This window comes from Centrocercus urophasianus, unplaced genomic scaffold (assembly GCF_019232065.1).
Source record: "Centrocercus urophasianus isolate 14NV4802_14NV808 unplaced genomic scaffold, USGS_Curo_1.0 seq_25, whole genome shotgun sequence".
NCBI classification, from domain to species: Eukaryota; Metazoa; Chordata; class Aves; order Galliformes; family Phasianidae; genus Centrocercus; species Centrocercus urophasianus.
The window spans coordinates 15680732-15699792 of NW_024884811.1; the positions used below are offsets into that span (position 1 = coordinate 15680732).

The 19061-nt window shown below is 40.1% G+C and overlaps 1 long non-coding RNA gene across 1 annotated transcript in view; it reads right to left on the bottom strand.

Moving 5' to 3' along the window:
* Positions 1-8301, bottom strand: part of LOC122164166 — a 9835-nt gene extending 1534 nt beyond the window's left edge. Inside the window, exon 1 of the long non-coding RNA XR_006170144.1 lies at positions 7078-8301. This is a non-coding gene — a long non-coding RNA (uncharacterized LOC122164166). The remainder of the gene's footprint in view (positions 1-7077) is intronic.
* Between the last annotated feature and the right edge of the window lie 10760 nt (positions 8302-19061).

Sequence of the window (19061 nt, forward strand, 5' to 3'; positions counted from 1 at the left end):
TCAAGGCAGCATATGTGCATTATGTCAACTTACCTCTGAGTTCAAAAGAAAATTTGATTCTAAAAGGACAAGGCTGCAGGAATGTTATTCCAGTCTACTTCCAACTTACTTAAATAATTCATATTGTTGGGCTGTTTCTGTGATTTTATTAATTCATAAAATGATTTTTTTCTTAATTGATTTACCATATGAATAAAACGTAAATACTCATTGTTTTCAAATGCGAAGTGTCTTCCATATCAAATGTGTTTTAGGCAGTAGAAACGTCATGTAAGACACACCTACTTGACTATTCTGCTTCTGCCAGAATTTTCCAGTGAGAACATCACTAGCAATACTTTAGGCTTTTATGATTCTTTTTAAGTAAAGGAATTTTTGGAAGCATCTGTTTTGTTCAAACACTATTATGTTACTACCTGCACAAGAAACCAACTAATTTATTAGTTGTTTTAGAAAGTGTTATTGTAACACATGTGAGTAAATTTTTTTCCTTAAGGAATGCAACTGTTAAATATGTTCTAGTCTATTAAACGTTACTGTAGTTCACTTTTTAAAATGATTCTTCAGCTGCATTCAGACAAGGATTCCTGTATCCCTTTTGTCTTCACAGGTCTACTCACAACAAATTATTGTTTAATGAAAGCTCACTAGTTCCTAAAAATATTTTAGTACATATGAGTTATATCTCTTTTTACGTGAAATGGACACAAAATGGGGTAAAAACAAGTACTTCCAAATATTATCAGAAAGCATAGCAAAAGATACTTCAAGCCTTATTTCTGCTCCAGGCCTTAGTCATGGGGTGGAGGTAGTCCTAATCGGTATGGGAGGAGTTCTGCAGTCACACAACCGTGACTGTGGCACATTAACGAATGTACACTTCACTAAACAAAGCTGGTGGCAGTGTAGAGCAGGGCAAGGCTCTTCAAATTCCTGTGAGAAGTCCACACCTATATAGTTGTGAAAATGAACTGCAAATTTCAGGGTACAGCTACCACCTAATCTGCTCCCTTTGAAGTCAAGAGAGAACGTGTTTTATTTTTTTCTCTAAACAAATGATTGGGCTCCCATAAATATGAAGTATTTGCACAGCCATTTATTCTGAGACTCATTTCTTGTTCTTTAAAGAGAACATATTATTCAGTAATTTTAATGTAACTTTAAAAGGCAGGAATTCTCAAACACTTTCCACCAAAATACGTACCATTCTTGCTGCTTTTTACAGCTTTCTGCTTGCAAGGCCATTACCATTATGTGCATGTACACTGTTTAAAACAGGGAAAGGACTCTTCTCTCTTCATTTGATGTAAATGTTCCTGACAGTTACATGTTTCTATTCAGCTTCATAAATTATAGACAGTAAAAACACACCTAGAACCAATGTTTTCTTAACAATCGCTTGTTGACATTTAATTTATTTTTCTCTAGAATGAATGAAAAGCGTATTGTACTTCTCCACATTATGTTTTCTTTACAGGCTAGTTAACATACAGCTGCATGCCATTTTAAGTAATTAATGGAATGTACAAATATTATTATGTTGTTAGTAATTTGCAAATAGTATGTATTTCTGTGCAGAATTTTTTTTTTTAATTAAAGTTTTAATTGTTGTTCTTGTTTTGTTGTTTTTTAATAAGTGGCCTTGAACAACCTGATCTAGTGAAAGGTGTCCCTGCTTATGGCAAGGAGGTTGTAACTAGGGGGTTCTTTCAAACTAAGCCATTCCATGCCTCCGTGATTTTACGACTAAATTTCTCAGGTAGTTGAAAGAAACTTTCCCTCCTAATGTTGTTAACTCATTATATGAATTATATGAATATGTTTGCTGTCATCCTAAACTCAAGTACTCAAATTTTTGGAAAAATGCTGTTAAGACTGTACTACAACACTGAGTAGGATTAATGTAATTACAAATGCAGCATGTGAAGTAACACAAAGTTACATTCTTTGCATTAACTTTAGTTCACAGGAGCAAATAATATTAGCACTTAATTTATTCACTGGGGAATATTCATCTTCAGAAGTAAGCAGTCTGAATGTCAGATAATGACTTCAGTGATACAGGTAAGATAAAAAGCAAGCATGTAGACTAAGGTGTAAAATCTTCACACAATTAGTTGCTGCAAGTTTACTAAATGGTCACTGCCTTTTTTTTTTGCTTCCCCCGTCCCGCCCCCCTTTTTTTGGCAAGCCAGCCAGAGATAACCATTTTTTACCCTCACTCCAAATATCTAGCATAAATTGTTAACAAGAGTGTCATGACATGAAGTAATACTACCACTTTTTTTTTCTAAGTTAAAAAATTGCACAGTCTGTACTATATTAATGTGCTTTAGACTGTATAGGGATCGGATATGAATCTTATGGCATACATTTTGAAACATACTTGCTAAAAAATAGTTCTCTTTGAAGGAAAAGTATATAAGATGTAACCCTAGTATTTTCATTTGAACGTTATGGTCAGTTTCTGATTGTTCAAAGCACTTGAGATTCTGAATAATTTAGTTATTATTAAATACGGATAGTGGATAATATGTAATTTAGACTACAAAATGTAAGAATAAAAGATACAATAAAATAGTAATGGAGATCAGTGATGGATAACTCTGCTAAATTAGTTTTCTATCCCAGAATTGCTGTATAAAGGGTATAAGAACAAACAAAAGCTGATTTTTTAAAGATGGTTAGTTACTGTACGTTGTCGTTGTAAGAAATCTGAAACCTGGAGAAAGAGGTTCCTTTGGTACTTTCCTCTGGATACACATCACCATACATAAACTTCAGAAAGGAAGAAGGTACCATTCCTACTATAACCTCCCGAACTTCCTAGAACTTCTTTAAAATTATTTGCAGATTCAGCGAAGGCCAATATGAAGTACTTTTAGAGAAAAAAATAAAAACATTCAAGCAAGCATTTTTTTTTTTTTTTAATTTTTTTTTTAAAGATTTAAAGGTGAGCCAATATAGCTTCATGACCAGCAAGTGAATGTGGACATTCATCCACTTGCAAAGGACGGTCGTTAAAAATTGGCCTAAAGGTCTGTTGTGTTCAGCACAAGCTGAAAGCCACGCTTGCATGGATTAAAGAAATGTGAGAACATCATATCATGCTTAAAATGCCTTACCACTCCCTTTTTAATGAACTTGCCAGTAAAAAGAAGATTTAAAAGAGATTATTATCTAAATCACATATTTTAAAAAAGCTCTTCGGCTTAGGCCTCTATGAGCTGCTCCTTCAAAACAATGGAGAAATTTCTATTCCTCGGATAGTGAAGCGCTAACAATCTCAGCCAACACATTCAATGGATACACATAAACTAATAGGTTAAACATGCCTGGGACTGTTGTCTGGTATTAAGGCTACTAACTGCATAATGTCTCATGCCTACATTATTAAACTCCTAATGATTCAAAATAATATAGTCACATGCATCTACTGCCCATTGGTGATGGTTCCTGACTCACACAAACTTCCAAATTGTGCCAAGAATTGTCTGGGAGAGTGCTGGGAAGCTAATATGCTTTTAGCCTGTGCCAAAGTCTGTTCAAACGCTCACATACAATTTTTAGACAAATTATTTCCAGAGTTTCTGAATATTTTGTGGCAGTTTCATTTACATAACATTTTAGAGACAGAGCTAATACAGTCTCTTTGGAGTGACGAACCTGAATACAGGCAAGTAACTGTGGTCCCCCACCTATCGATAAATCACCTTCATATTTCCAATTAATTCCTAATTGAAACAATCATCCAATGTTTTATCAGCAAAACGTCGTAAAGGAAAGTTGATTGGAATTTGACAATCATGTTAGATACTATTTCATGCGAAGATGTCTTAAACAGTCCTGTATGGTGGCTAAAAAGCCTTCTAAGCTGAAGCACATCCCTTTTTCAGATATCTTGCACCTTTTAGTAAGGGATATCACAGAAAGCACAAACTGTGCAATAAAGTAAAAGAATTTCTGCATTTCTTTAAATTGTGGATGTTAACATCAATTTGAAATGAAAAATAACTTATAAAATGTAATTGTTGTTTTTAAGTGAAACACAGAAAAGGAATACAGATAAATAAAGCATCACTGGGTATTTTCTGAATTCTGACTATTCCTCTTATGAATTTTTTTTTCAAGACAGGAAAAAAAAAAAAAGAAAAAAAAAAGAAAGAAAAAAAGATGACTCAATTTTGTAACTGGACATATACAAGCAACTTGATTCCCAGTGTAGCCACAGGGACAAACATTGGTTCATCTGCTCTGTAACCACTTCAAAAGACATGTGGGTGCTCCATTAGTGGCCCAGAAAGCAGTATTAGTTTGTCACAGATTTAATTTCTTGCAGACTTCCAACATCGTATATTCTAAAGCGGAAAGCCTTTGTTTAGTATTTGTTTCAATTTTTTATAGATGGTCCTGAAAGCTGAATTAATGACTTGGACAAGCTGCCTAGACTTTTACCTACAATAAATGCCTCTGCCTAAGTGATGCAACTCTGCTGCAGGAAAAAAAAAAAAAAAAAAGAAGAAAAAAAAAAAAGAAAAAAAAAGAAAACTGTGTGAAGAATGTATTTTTTAGAAATGGTTAACATGAAAATTTCAAATACACATAGCTTAAAATTCTAGTAACAATAATCTAGTTATGGAAAAAAAATACACTTTTTTTGCATAAGGATGTACTTAAATTCCAATTTTCAATGTAAATAATTTTGCTTTTGTCCTCCCACTGCTTTAAAATATCTACAAGACTTCCTTTAAGTTTCCTAAACATCATTCATATCCTTATAGGTAAGAACAGAATAGAAAATCTTGGCATAAGAGATACATGTTACAAGAAATAAGAAGATGAGCATGTGTGGTTATCTTAAAGGTTACAGATAAGTGTAAATTGTTTACAAATCTTAACTACAGTGAAAGAGCATCAGTATGTACAGCATTGTTAATTATGTTAATTTATAGTTTTAAGTTACTATTGAACATTTTGAAAACTTGTCTACTTCCTCAGCTGAATTCCTCATAAAGATTCTGTGTAAGTAGCAATCCTGTGTAAGTAGTGTACTTATATAAAAAAGACAATCTGGCCATTCTAAGGGGGTGTAAAATATATCCTTTTGCTTGGGTATTTCCATATAGACTTTAATCCATTAAGATACTTGTTATCCTAATACTATTATTAGATAAAACATATTACAGCTAATGGTCACAGATAGTGCTTTTTAAAATCAGTATTAGAAGCAGTTAAACTTTCACAAACAAGAATAGCCTCCACCAAAACATTGGTATATGTCACCATACAGAATAAGGACATGTACAGGTGGCATGTTTTGTTGAATATTAATTTGAGGATATGCACATGTGAGAAAAAAAGATGTAAAACAGATTCAGACACAGAACCTTACACCATGATCAAACACCAAGAGTGTAGCTCTGAGTAAATGGAGAGAGATTCAAGATGACTGTCAACCAAAAACAACTTGAGATTTTGAGAAAAATTCTCCATCAGTTCTTGAGGACAGGAGCATAGGTACAATCTGTGTAAACAGTATGCAGCAAAATATCTGATGCCACCATATATTTCATCTGACAATCAACTAATCAAAGACTGTACCAACAGACTTCCAGCTTTAATCACAGCTGACTTCTAAACAGATCCTAAATTATAGTAGCCTGTCAGCATTCAAAATAAGAATTTTCCCAACAAGAAAACATATACACACGCCCCATAAAAAAAACTTGCTGTATTTTCATCCACTAGATATTTTCCTGAAGTTACTAACTACTTTCTGTGGTTCAGTAATTGCTTCCCTTCGTTTCCAGAATGAAGTCAATCCTTTGCTTTACTTCAGGATACTCCAGTGACCATTCTCTTCTGGTCAAAGTGCTGGTTTCTCCTGTATTTCCTTACACGATGCTTATCTTTTCCTTGCCATCAGACTGTATTATCCCAAACATATTGGAGTGTTTCCTCTCTCTAGCTCCCAAGAACAGAGGCAACATATAAAAGCCTTTATTCACCTTCTTTCTCTATTTCAACTTTTTTCAACTTATTTGCAAAAATAATCCAAAATCTAGATTGCTCCTTATTTCTCTTAGGGAATCCACTGGCTTAAGACAGATTATTTTTTTTCTGTAAGTAATCATCTTACTGCTTTTACTTGTTCTGCTAGTTATGTTTGTGGTCTAGTTAAGTACCCATACAGACAAAAGAATAGTGTACCCTTTGAGTTCATTTCGGTGGATATGCCACTTTGATTCCATTTTGCCTTGCAGATTTTATACAGAAAATAATATGTTAAAATAATGTTTGGATTAAAATATCAGTTAAATAAGGGATAATCTTTTGTAAAGAGATTAAATGTAAAACTTACATTAGAAAAATAATATTTAAAGTATAGCATAGCATAAAAAGTACTTACATGAAAACAATCAGAAAAATTGATACAAATGTGTATTTAAAAATATGGTCTTTCTATTTACAATTTTTTTCACACCTTTAAGTTACAGAATCCTCATTTAAATTACTCAGTGTAAATGTTTCATTTTTTTTTTTATTTAAAATGTAAATGTTGTGCTATGTTTACAGTTTTCTGTGATGATCTTAACATGTACTTATACTACAGAAACATCTGTGTCTCTATGGAATCTTCAGAAGTACTCGAGTTGATTGTACAGACTAGAGGCATATTAAATAGAGACATACTGGATAATTTTGGTCACTTTATTTCCTAAATCTTTTCATTTATACCACGTAGAACTTGAAAAGATAAGAAACCCTATTCCTATATTGTTGATAATTAACCCAAGAACATAATATGAGTTAAAGGAGATGTGCCATATAAGCATTTTATGGTCTACCCCTCAGGCTTTTGTTTCATTATTGGAAGTAATGATGAACTTCTAGAATGTGAATTTAGTATAAAACTGCAAAATTCATCAAACTTTCAAGACCTAACAATCCAATTATCCTTAGCAGTTACTTATATTTTTTCTTGTGTATGTGTGTGTGTTTCTCAGTTCTTATTTAATAATCTTCCCTCCCAAAACTAATAACAAATGTGTACATTTAAATGAAGGTTTTTCTTACCAGGCCTCTACCAGTTTTGCCCTCTTCTAAAAGCAGTTCAGAGATGTCTACGTGAGACTTCTGTATGGATGGGGCTCTTCGCATGTAATAGATATAATTTGTCCAGTTCCCCAAAATGTCACTGAAAATGCTACATACTGATGCCAAAATGCCTGAAATAGAAAATTTCACATGTAATTTAAGGGAAGTTACAGAGCAGTAATAATCTGGTAATAGAAATAAAATTACATAGCTAGGTAGCTATAGAATAATAGCTGGTTCCTGGTTTTAGGAATGTTTTCTTCTCATTGGCAAAGATTTAAAGGCTGGGTTCTTGCAGCTCAATATGTGCCAAGGAAAAGATTACTGTACAATTAATCTAATACATTTTCATCAGTATATACACTTGACTTTGATTACAAAAATATACTGCAGCCTTTTTCTTAATTAAATTCTATTCTTGGTTGCGTGTTAATTAAGAGCTCAAGAAAGGTTCTGAATTGCCAGTGTAGCAGACTGAAATCCATTTATCCATAAAGGCAAACAGAGCAAGAACAATGATTAATGCAGACTTCCCCGTGCTGCTTTGCTGTTATGCCCCAAAGGGACCGCCGTTACAGTTATAATGCACTCCAATCCCTTGTATGTGGACTCCATGCACTTAGCATGTTATGATGGCATTACTGCTTACACTACTCAGCTGGCACATAAAACTGGACAGACAAGACGTGCTCTTGTTAACCATGTAACTATGCAGAGAAAATAAAATCAAGCTAAAAAAAGAAAAGTCAGGGGGAAGGAGGAGGTGCTTCTCAAAGAGTAGATCCCTCCCATTCATCTAATTCTAGGCTCCCAGTTTGTTTATTCTGTGTGGTTTTGATTCACTTTTAAGTTTCAGAGATTCTCAGAGGAAGTGGTCTCGGCATTTTATAGCTGCCTGGGAAGCAGTGCACATCCCCATGGTCTTACAGAATCACTTTCCGTATGACGGAAACTCTCACGTTTATCACTAATAGCTGCTCTTACAGCAGCTTCACGACCATTTTAAGCGCCCTCCTCTTCTTTCCATTTATGCGCAGATCAAATGACACGGTTCCTTACTTTCTTGAGAAATTCTTATTACGGGCCTCCGAATCAAAAGCTCCACGGTAAAACCGCTTAGAAGTGAGAAGCATTTCGTGTACAGGCTGGCGTTTCAAACAGACCCCAAAGCACACCACCAGCCTTTCTAACCCATTCCGCATGTGCTCGCCCGCGCGCAGGATGCCCGGCGCAGAGCACGGCTGGGGCGCTGCCCGCGGCGGCTGGCAATGCGCGGCTGCTCCCGCCGCTCGGAGCGGCAGCCGGTCTGGTGACTCCCATTCAGCTTCAGGACTCCACAAAGCCCAGCCTGTTTGTTACACTGCTGCCGCTGAACAGCTGGCGGCTCAATACACCACGTTACCGTATTTTCACCACAGAAAGCCGCGGGGCTGCTGGCAGAGAGGCACCCCGGGATGCCCCGTGGTGGCCGCTGCCGCCCTTTTGTCACTTCAAGCCCCGCTCCCACCACCGCACCCCTGCCCTCCCTTTCTCCTCTCCTCCGGGTGCCACTCAGGTAACCGGGCCGGTTACGAGAAGCGGGTAAGGAGGGAAGCTTTGTCGATGCTGGAGGAAGACATCAAAGCCGATCTAAAAGCTCCTAAAACGCCCTGCCAGCCCCAAACACGCTACCGAGTACCGCCGCGCCGACTCCCTCAAACCGGGCTGCGACACGGCGCGGCGGCGGAGCGGGACGTGCCCACGCACTGGAAAGCAGAGAGGAGCCCTGAGAATTTCACTTCAGTGTCACAGGTTTCAGTTCACAGATCTCCTCCTCGTGATTTATATTGCCCATTTTCCCCTCTCCTATTGAAATTTTACGCTGAATTTTACATTAAATAACAAAGAATGTGGAAGCAGGATCCCCCCCTGCGCGGGTAATGGAACAACCCGATGGGTTCTTCCGCGCCGACGCTGCACCTTAACTCCTTCTTTGCCAAATCAACCGCCTTGTGTGAAGGTTTAATTCTTCCAAAGAAATATTCCGAATCTTGCCTCCGTCATACTTCAGCGCCTCAGAGAGGTTGTAAGAGCCCTGTCCCGTGGACAGGGTGCAGTGCGGGAGATGACTGTGCGCTCTTCAGATGGATTTGAATGCCACCAGATAAAGACACGCGCTGCGTTTTCTTCTCACAAGCTTTTGCAGAAATAAGCACCGATGTTTAAATACGGGGTGGCTAGGCAGATTTTTAATTTTTTTTTTCACATGTTGTGGGGTAAATTTCCATAGACTCTACTTGGTGTCCACCTTTCACCCTTAGTGATTCCCCTCACCAGAGGACACATGAAAGACTCCTCTCAGGTGGGCTCACCCACTCATCTTCTAGAAACATTTTGCCTCTTGATACATAGCTGGAGAAGTGGAGATGTCCCAGCCTGGGACCTGTGCTGCAGTTCTCAATTTAAGCAGCTGAATGTCCATGGTAAGGTGGTGCAGATTTTTATATATTATATTGTCTTTTGCAATGACCGTTTCTGAGGAATTACAAAAAATTATACTAAACACACATTTTAAAGTAATGCATTGTGAGAGGTCGCTTATATCAGATTTCTGTTTCTTCAGCGATTTTTCCATTTCTCTATTCTGCTTCCCCTCAAGAGTCAATTCAATTCTTCAAACAGCTTCAACTATACCAAATAAAGCATCTGAAAAACCTATTGACTCCTTTCCTGCCCTCAGTCTCTTCAGTTTCTTGGCTATATTCAATACTAGAAGCCCCATCTCCACTCCCCAGCCTCTCCTCTAGGGGCCTGAGCACCATCTCTCTCTTGTATTTTCCCTGATTTTAATGATTGCAATTCAGTGTTTCACTCTTGCTATTTTCCTTCTCTGACATCTTTTTTTCTGGATCAGAGTTTCTTAAGTAGAACACTCTATTTTCCATTTCATTACCTAATTCCTACATGATACTATTCTCAATCATATTGTGTTTTATGTCATAAAACACAAAAAAAAAAAAAAAAAGGCAAATAGCTTGAAGTAAGTGAAAAAGAAAATTTTACATTTACTCCAGGTTATTAAGTTTATTAGGCACGTCTTGGCAGTGGTGAACATGCAAAAAGAGGTTCTGGTAAAGGAACTTCTGCAAGTCCATGTCTCCGACACTCTATGGGAGAACTTTTTCCAGAAGTTTCCAGAGCTATATCAGTGAAACTATATATTGCAGCTCCCAGAGTGCATAAGGCCGAGCAGGGTTAGTTACTTGTACTGCTGTCTGACACTTCATGAATACTTCATCTTATTTCCTATAACAAACTAAGCATTAGAATATTTAAATTTACTACAGCTTTTTTACTTTGCACATTTGGTTTATATTTTACTATTTGGCCTAGTATTCTAATCTAGAAAGCACACATGGTACACAACAGCAACCACAGCCCTTAATAGTAAAAAAAAAAGAAGGAAACAATTTTGCTGAATAACTTCAATAAATTGCAAGACTTTGATTAATGCAGTGCATATGAGAAATGTCTGCTTTTGCTTAGAAAACCTGTGCAAGTTTCTTTAAAAAGTGCAATCAAGAGTGTTGTATTCACTCACAATTTCACTGTTTGTGTCTGTTCAGTCAAATTTTGGCCTTTTCCTTTCCGTATGAAGAAGACTTAGGAGCACTGGGAACTCCTGAGGTTGTGAAGTTATGGCCAATTCTGTTGCACTCCCAATCTCCCTCCCTCCCCCAGTGAGACTCCAGAGAGGACCTCTTCTCTCTCCTATTACAGCCTCACAGATGTTGTGATCCACAGTCTATTTTTCTTTCTTATTCTGGATTCAGTCTGAAAAGAACAGACATAAATTCCCTGTAGCAGGCAACTTGATGTCTTTTTTATTGCTATTTCAGGGATAGCTATTTCAGGGTCTCTATACCAGTGCTTAAAACCAAATATCCCTCGCAGTATCTGTCAGCTTCTGTCTTGTTCTCACATCAAGAAATCCAGTATTAGAATTGTATTTGCATAAATAAGAAATTTATTTAGATATGGAAATACGTATGTCTACAAGAGGATAGAAGTCTACCTTATTAAGAGCCAAGGAAGAAATAACATGCTTTAGTAGTTCAGTTCTGGTCTGGAAAATACCTGAAAATACCCTAGCCACAGTAAATTTTTCTGAATTACCACATCCCTTTAATGTCCCTGAAAGTATCAGTAAAACTTTTAAATTTTAGCTCTATTTGATGTAAAATTTATCCTGCAAATCATTTCCCCCCCCTTTCATTACTTTGATAGGGCTATTGTTTTACAGTTGTAATAAGAGGTTTTTTGATTTTTTTTTTTTTTTTTTCCGGAAAGAACGTGTTTTTCCACAGTGTTTGTCTTTTTTTTCAGGGTTTGAGAAAATTATATCCAATTGTTTGGTTTTCCTAAAATAATCATGTTTGCATTCAATGCTATTCACAGGAGCAGAATCAACAGAAAGCAGCCACCCTGACTGCTGGTCCACAGCCACTGCTCTGTTCTCAATGCTTCATGTTTCCTTCCCACTAGATGGTGATGTTGGAAAAGCTCTGGCTCCCACTCTTGAAGGACAGCGGCTTGGTTTCCTATGAGCTAGAAGAAACAATACATTCCTCTTTCATAGTCTTTTAGACATATGTGAGCAATTGAAAATACTCTTCAACAGAGTTTTTCTCCTGTTTCGTAGACAGTGCAGTGTATGGTATGATTAGGAAGAAAGCTGAACTTAGGAGAGTTTGAATCTGAATTATTCACGTGTAAATATACTTGGTGATACTAATGAGCAAAAATTATAACAACAAATAGGAAGAATATTTTGGAAAATTATTTTAGAAAATTATCTAGAAAGCTGTTTTAGAAATGTGACGTTCTGAGCTGCCTCAGTCAACACCTTTTGTCTAACTGAGAAGAATGATTTCTTCCCATACATAGCCATCATATAGCACGAATGACTGTGAAAGGCTTCGGTGGTAATTGGAAAGAATAGTGGCTGGAACTACTTGAGTTTCAGGGACTTTGACACACAAAGACTGAAGCAGAAACTGAAGCTGTGAACACATTTAGAAGAACAGGGGTTTGTGACAAGGAATACAAGGTATATCACTAGGCCACTGGGGGTTACATAGTTGTGCAAAAGTAACAGTATATACTGAAAATAACTGGTAATGATTCAAAACCTTACACTTCTTACATGTGGAACATTTTTCTCTTCAATGTAGAAGGCTTAAAAACTCATTCACTTTAAAGGTTTGAAAGTGTGGGTTGCATACAAAAGGTTTACTTCACAGCTCTCCCTCCCTACTAGTTTTCCTACTTCCTCATTCTCTGCATGTTATTTAAGTGCTTATTCTCAGGCTTGGTACATCTAAAAGGGTGAGGGTAATCCGAGTTGCAGCCTACTCTCAGGAAAGTATAAAATAGGGTATATTAAAACATTGAACTGTAAGATGAGAATGGAAAGTTTAGGGGGGTTTTCTGGAGGGGAGGGTGTGGAGGAATGGCTACGTGACAAAGGGCACATAAGCAGGGTACCGCTCACTGATCACGAGCTGGAGGGTTACAGAACCTAGCTTGTCTAAATTGTTAATGTACCAAGGACGCAGGACATGGTGGATACAAAGAAACAGAAGCAATATCTAAGGAATGAAGAACAGGCATAAGATGGGAGGGATTGGCATTCAGCGTTAAGCACCAATGATGAGCTCGCTTTTGCACTATGTATGAGGATTATTAAGACCTGTATAAAAGAGAATCTTTGGTAATCAATAAACGTGACTTGCTGACCATGATAGCATGAGGCTTGTCTCCCGCGGCTCCTTTCAACAAATGGTGACCCCGACGTGACACAAGGGCGGCCAAGGATAAAGGAGCCCCGTTGGGTTCGGGTCCTGCGGCAACCCAGGACGACCATAAAAGCAAGGTGCTTCGCGTCCTGAGTGACCACATCGGTGGGCTCAGCCGATACGTGCTGCCGAAGCCTGGAGGGTTGCAACAGCGCGCGCTGAAAAATAGAGGTAATGGATAGGCAAGCAGCATATGATTTATTTTCCCTTTTCCTACGTCGCAGACAGGTCAAGGGTATAGATTTAGATAAGGAACTCCCTCAACTGTTACAACATGCCGTCTCTTGCGGGTTTTTCACTAATCCACATACTGTGCATGAGTTAGGAGAATGGAGGAGGTACGGGGATAAGTTATGGGAATTGGTTTTGAATGACAATAAATCAGCTAAAAGGATGAGTAAGTTGTGGAAAGTGGTGCAGGATGAGATACTAAAGAGTCAGGCGGAGAAGCGGGCGGCTCAGGGAGCACAGGCAGCGCAACAGAAAAATCAGGATTATGGGGCAGAGGCTGGCGCCCCAAATCCGCCGGCGTTTGCCACAGTGCATGTCCCCACGCCTGTTGCGCACTCAGCCCCCCCGGTGAGTCAGGAGGTCGATCCCCCGCAGAGCGCCGTTTCAGTTCCTGAACCATCGTCAGAACGGGCGAGTGTGGATCCTGTTTCAGGGGCAGAATCGGACTTGTTTGAGGCAATGGCCAGAGAACGGCGAGAGTTATGGGCTTGCTTGGCCAGGGAGGGACTTGCGACTGGCGATGCTGATCTGGTAGAGGCGGCTGGTGAGAATTTAGCTTTTCCAGTTCTGTTCACCCAGAACCCTCAAGGCGGTTTGAACGCTGAGATTCGGACTCTGGACTGGAAATTGCTATCTCAACTACGCGCCACCGTAGGGAGTTATGGGGTTGCAAGTGAACCAGTAAATCAAATGCTTGAATTTCTTTTTAATGCGCATATTTTACTCCCGACGGATATCAGGAGTATTGCCCGTTTGATATACTCCCCACATCAATTGCTCCTTTTTAATGCACATTGGCAGCATGAGGCTACTGCATCGGCATCGGTTCAAAGGGGGCCTGGGGACCCCCTCCAGGGCATCACTGTAGAGCAGTTAATGGGCTTAGGACCGTGGGTTCGGATAGAGGCTCAGGCTACTGCGGGTCCTGATGTGCTGCGAGAGGCGATGACCGTGGCAATGCGTGCTATGAAACGAATTAAGTCTCCAGGTGGGACGCCCATATACATGGGAATTAAACAGAATAGGGATGAACCCTTAGGCGCGTTCGTGGAGAGGCTAATGGACGCCATTACAAAGGCAGGCGTCCCAGATTACATGCAAGGGCCTTTACTTAAGCAGTGTATCCTACAAAATGGCGGTCTGACTACTCGTACATTATTGAATTCCATGCCGGGTGACTGGTCCTTGCCCGATTTGTTAGAGAAAGCAGCAAACACGCCCACCGGCACGCAGGCATTACTGGTTAGTGCTATAGAGAGGCTAGGGGAGGGGATAAAGGAGCAGGCTCGACTCTTGCAGAAACACTCTGAAAGCTCCCAAGCGCAAGTGTTGGCGGCTCTTGCGCTCCTCCAGGTGGCAGCTCTCAGCCCCCGGTCAACTAACAATTCCTGCATACGCTGCTACCGCTGTGGCAACCAAGGACATGTTCGCAAAGAATGTCAAGCTTCTGGAGTCTGGTGCAAAAAGTGCCACTCGACTACGCACAATACCAGCATGTATAAGCAGCGGACGGGAAACTTCAAGCACAGCGCGAACAGCAGCCTCGCCCAGACACAAATAGCCGCTGCCATGGCACCGAGCAACAACAACCAACGCTCCAACCCCAACCCGCCACTAGGGGAAGCCTCGGCCTGGACCTGGCAGCCTCAGTAGACGTGGTCGTATTGACGTCACAGCCTCACAAGGTTCCCACAGGCATCTTTGGCCCTGTTAACATAAATGGACAAATTATGGGAGGACTCTTAATAGGCCGCTCATCTGCAAGCATGATTGGAGTATTTGTTATACCCGGAATAATTGACGCAGACTATCAAGGCGAAATTATGATAATGATCCACACACCATATCCGCCAATAAAAATTCTAGAAGGTCAGTGAATTGCCCAGTTGGTACCCTTACCCCAATTTACAGCGAATCTGAATCCTCTTAAGTCACAACCTCGCCTTGACAAGGGGTTTGGATCTACTGGAGGACTTACCCTTTTAACCCTGGATCTGTCAACCCGCCCAAGGAAGGAGTGCACGCTGATATTCCAGTCCTGCAAAGTGGTTTTGTTAGGATTACTAGATACTGGCGTGGACACCTCTATAATAGCTCCAGAGAGTTGGCCAACTGAGTGGCCACTACAGCCTGCCACTACAACAGTTTCAGGTACTGGAGGGATGACGCTGGCTAATAAAAACCCTCTTATTACAGTGGATATTGAAGGCAGAAGAGCTACGGCCGTGTTTTCCATCACCAAGCTCCCCCCTACGGTCGCCTGCCTTATTGGCCGAGACATTCTGGTACAATTGGGTCTTGTGCTGACCAACGACCGCCCTTTATCTTGATGGCCATTGCTTGGACTTTCCCTCTACCACTGACATGGACGATAGATACCCCAGTAGTGGTTAAGCAGTGGCCACTAAAAAGGGAAAGTCTCCAACAAGCACATCAATTAGTACAAGAGCAATTTAACCAGGGACATTTAAAGTTGTCCACAAGCCCTTGGAACACCCCCATATTTGTGATTAAAAAGAAATCTGGGAAATATCGTCTCCTACATGATCTACGCGCAGTCAACGATCAAATGGAACCTATGGGAGCACTTCAGCCAGGTCTACCAAATCCAGCAATGATTCCAGAAGATTGGCCCATCCTCATTATTGACTTAAAGGACTGCTTCTTCACCATTCCCTTGCACCCATGCGACACGAAACGCTTTGCTTTTACATTGCCAGCAATCAACAAGGGAGAGCCAGATAAACGCTTTGAATGGACAGTATTACCACAGGGAATGCGAAATTCGCCGACTATTTGTCAGCTATACGTGGACAACGCTCTGCAGCCAATTCGACGAGAGATGCCAGATACTGTCATCTATCATTACATGGATGATATACTGTTGGCGCAAGAGGCGTGCTTCACGGATGCACAAATCAATCATATTCGCGCGCTACTGGCCTCTCACTCCCTTGTGATTGCCCCTGAAAAGATTCAAAGATCTGCCCCCTGGAAATACCTGGGGTGGCAGATCACCAATAGACAGGTACGGCCTCAAAAATTGAATATCACATCAGCCATCTCAACTCTCAATGACGCCCAGAAGCTTTTGGGGGACATCCAGTGGCTTAAACCGATAGTGGGGCTGTAATAGCCTGCTTCATAGTTCTCAGATTCAATTCATCTGTGGCGGCTGCGGTGCCTTGGCCTGGCTTCCTCAAGCTCACTTCTGGCACCCCCACCACGCATTGTGGTGTCGTCATTGTTCGTGGACGTGGTGGTCTATTAACGCGGAAGACGAGGGCCTGGACCCGGAAACTCCAGGCCATTCTGCCTGGCACCTGACCCATTTTGCCAGTCGAGCTTTGGTTGTTAGAAGGTCCCGAATTATCAATTATCAATGTCCCCAGGGCCGACGGGCCCCAGCTGCCTAGCCCTATTGGTATGGCCATTATTAAGCTATGCCATGTGGGCTCCATTCCAGCCCAAGGAGAATATTTGGGTTACCCTGGCTAATAAGACTGGCCAGGACGCCATTTGTCTAGCCTTAACAACCCCCGGGAATCCCTTTTCTACCTGCCTGGTGAGTATCCCGTTAGACGAGCCCCCTTGCCCACACAAGGCTACGTCCTGTCAGCCAAACAACACCCAGCTTTATGCAGATAATTTGGATTCCCAGGTACCATACTTCTCGTCATCTCCCCTAGAACCCCAAGAGTTGGAAATTTTAGGTTCGATTCGGGCTGACTGGTGCGTTTTCTTTTACTGGACCAGTGTGTATCGGGCCGGTCCTACAGGTAGACAGGCAAACCAGTCATACCCTATAAGCGTCAACTCTAGCATTCCGGTGTACAGAAATACATCGGCATGGTGCAACTACACAAGTAAAAATGTCTCCCGATCATCCAATAGCCCTATAGCATTACCCTACGGAATATTCCTGATCTGTGGTGATCGGGCTTGGCCGGGTATACCCTCCAAGATTGAAGGGGGTCCATGCACCCTAGGTCGCCTCACATTGTTAACACCCAATACATCTATGATTCTGCAAGCCTATAGAAGCTACTCAAAGGGCTTCTCTAGGGTTAAGCGGGTTGCTCATGCGTTTGCAAAGGATTGCGATGACAACCTTAATTTCTGGAATTTTGAAGAAAGGTTTTTCTCCTCCCTACTAGCGCCTGGGGTGGCTAGTGCTAAAGCTCTATCCAGCCTTAATAAGCTAGGTTGCTGGCTCGCTAAGCAAACAAATGCCACCTCAGAAGCACTATCTCAGTTGTTAATGGATGCGGATTCAGTATGGCATGCCACACTTCAAAATAGAGCAGCAATAGATTTTCTGCTTCTAGCACAAGGGCACGGGTGTGAGGACTTTGAGGGTATGTGTTGTATGAACCTATCTGATCATTCGACATCCATACATCAGCAAATACAACAGCTACATGAGCTAACAAGCCATCTGCAGGTTAATTCTGGCTTTGGCCTTGATGATTGGCTGAAAGGCCTGGGCTTGGGGCCCTGGCTAACCTCCCTCTTACAACACCTGATTGTATTAGGTCTCGCGGTATTGGCCATGGTATTGTTACTCCCTTGTATTTTCAAATGCTTGCAAAATGCCCTCATGCGTATAAGTTGATTCTAGGACCAGTGTTTCATTGATCGCTTCTAAAGAAAACGGGGGAATTGTGGAGGAATGTCTACGTGACAAAGGGCACATAAGCAGGGTACCGCTCACTGATCACGAGCTGGAGGGTTACAGAACCTAGCTTGTCTAAATTGTTAATGTACCAAGGACGCAGGACATGGTGGATACAAAGAAACAGAAGCAATATCTAAGGAATGAAAAACAGGCATAAGATGGGAGGGATTGGCATTCAGCTTTAAGCACCAATGATGAGCTCGCTTTTGCACTATGTATGAGGATTATTAAGACCTGTATAAAAGAGAATCTTTGGTAATCAATAAACGTGACTTGCTGACCATGATAGCATGAGGCTTGTCTCCCGCGGCTCCTTTCAGCAGGAGGGGTGAGGCACAAAAGGACCTTCTCACATCTAAGTAAATCAACTAAATAGAGGAAAAAACACTAAATGCAATCTGACATTGAAACTATCATAGTAAAAATAGTATTTTTTAAGTATTCCTCTCTGACACCTGGATATCATTCACAGTATTTTCTAAAAAAACCAAATATGATCACAAGAACAGTTGAGAACCTTCTCAGAAGTAGTTCAGTGTCTCTAAAATGGGGGGTCAGGATTCATTCCCTCTTTGATTGAAAAGAAAATCTGAATCCTGCCAACCACAGAAGAAGAACATTAATTTCCTTCATATTTCTTAAGGCTTCATGAATAGCTAATACTTACACTATCACATCACAGTTTAAATAATAATTATATTTATAATATTGTTAGAGAAAAGTAGATACTAAATTTACAAAATTGTTGGAGAAAGAGCTAAATGTTTTAACATCTTTGTAATAGCCAACCGATTTCAAAATGTTGAACAACTTCAAATATTAAAAGTGGAGACTAAAGAAACTAAAGAAAAGTAAACATCAAATTTGTATTTTTATAGTATTGCAATCACTTAGAATTAGACTGCCTGAACGACTTTCATTTTCATTGATCTCATATTACTAGAGATTTCATTATCTTGCCTACAGAAAAAATTTAAAAAGATCTGAAAATGCTGCATGGAAGACTTCAATTTTTAATATACTGGTGTCTGAAAATCAGTGGATTTCTCACTCAAGTATTAGATATACACACAAAAATACTGTTAAATTTTAACTAATGTTTTCTACAGATCACAGAGCTTGTATAGATTTCTATAGTTACTGTTAACCAGATTTTAAAAGGTTTATTAATCAGTGATAAGTTAGATATTTCTACAGAGAGAAAAAATCAATTGCTC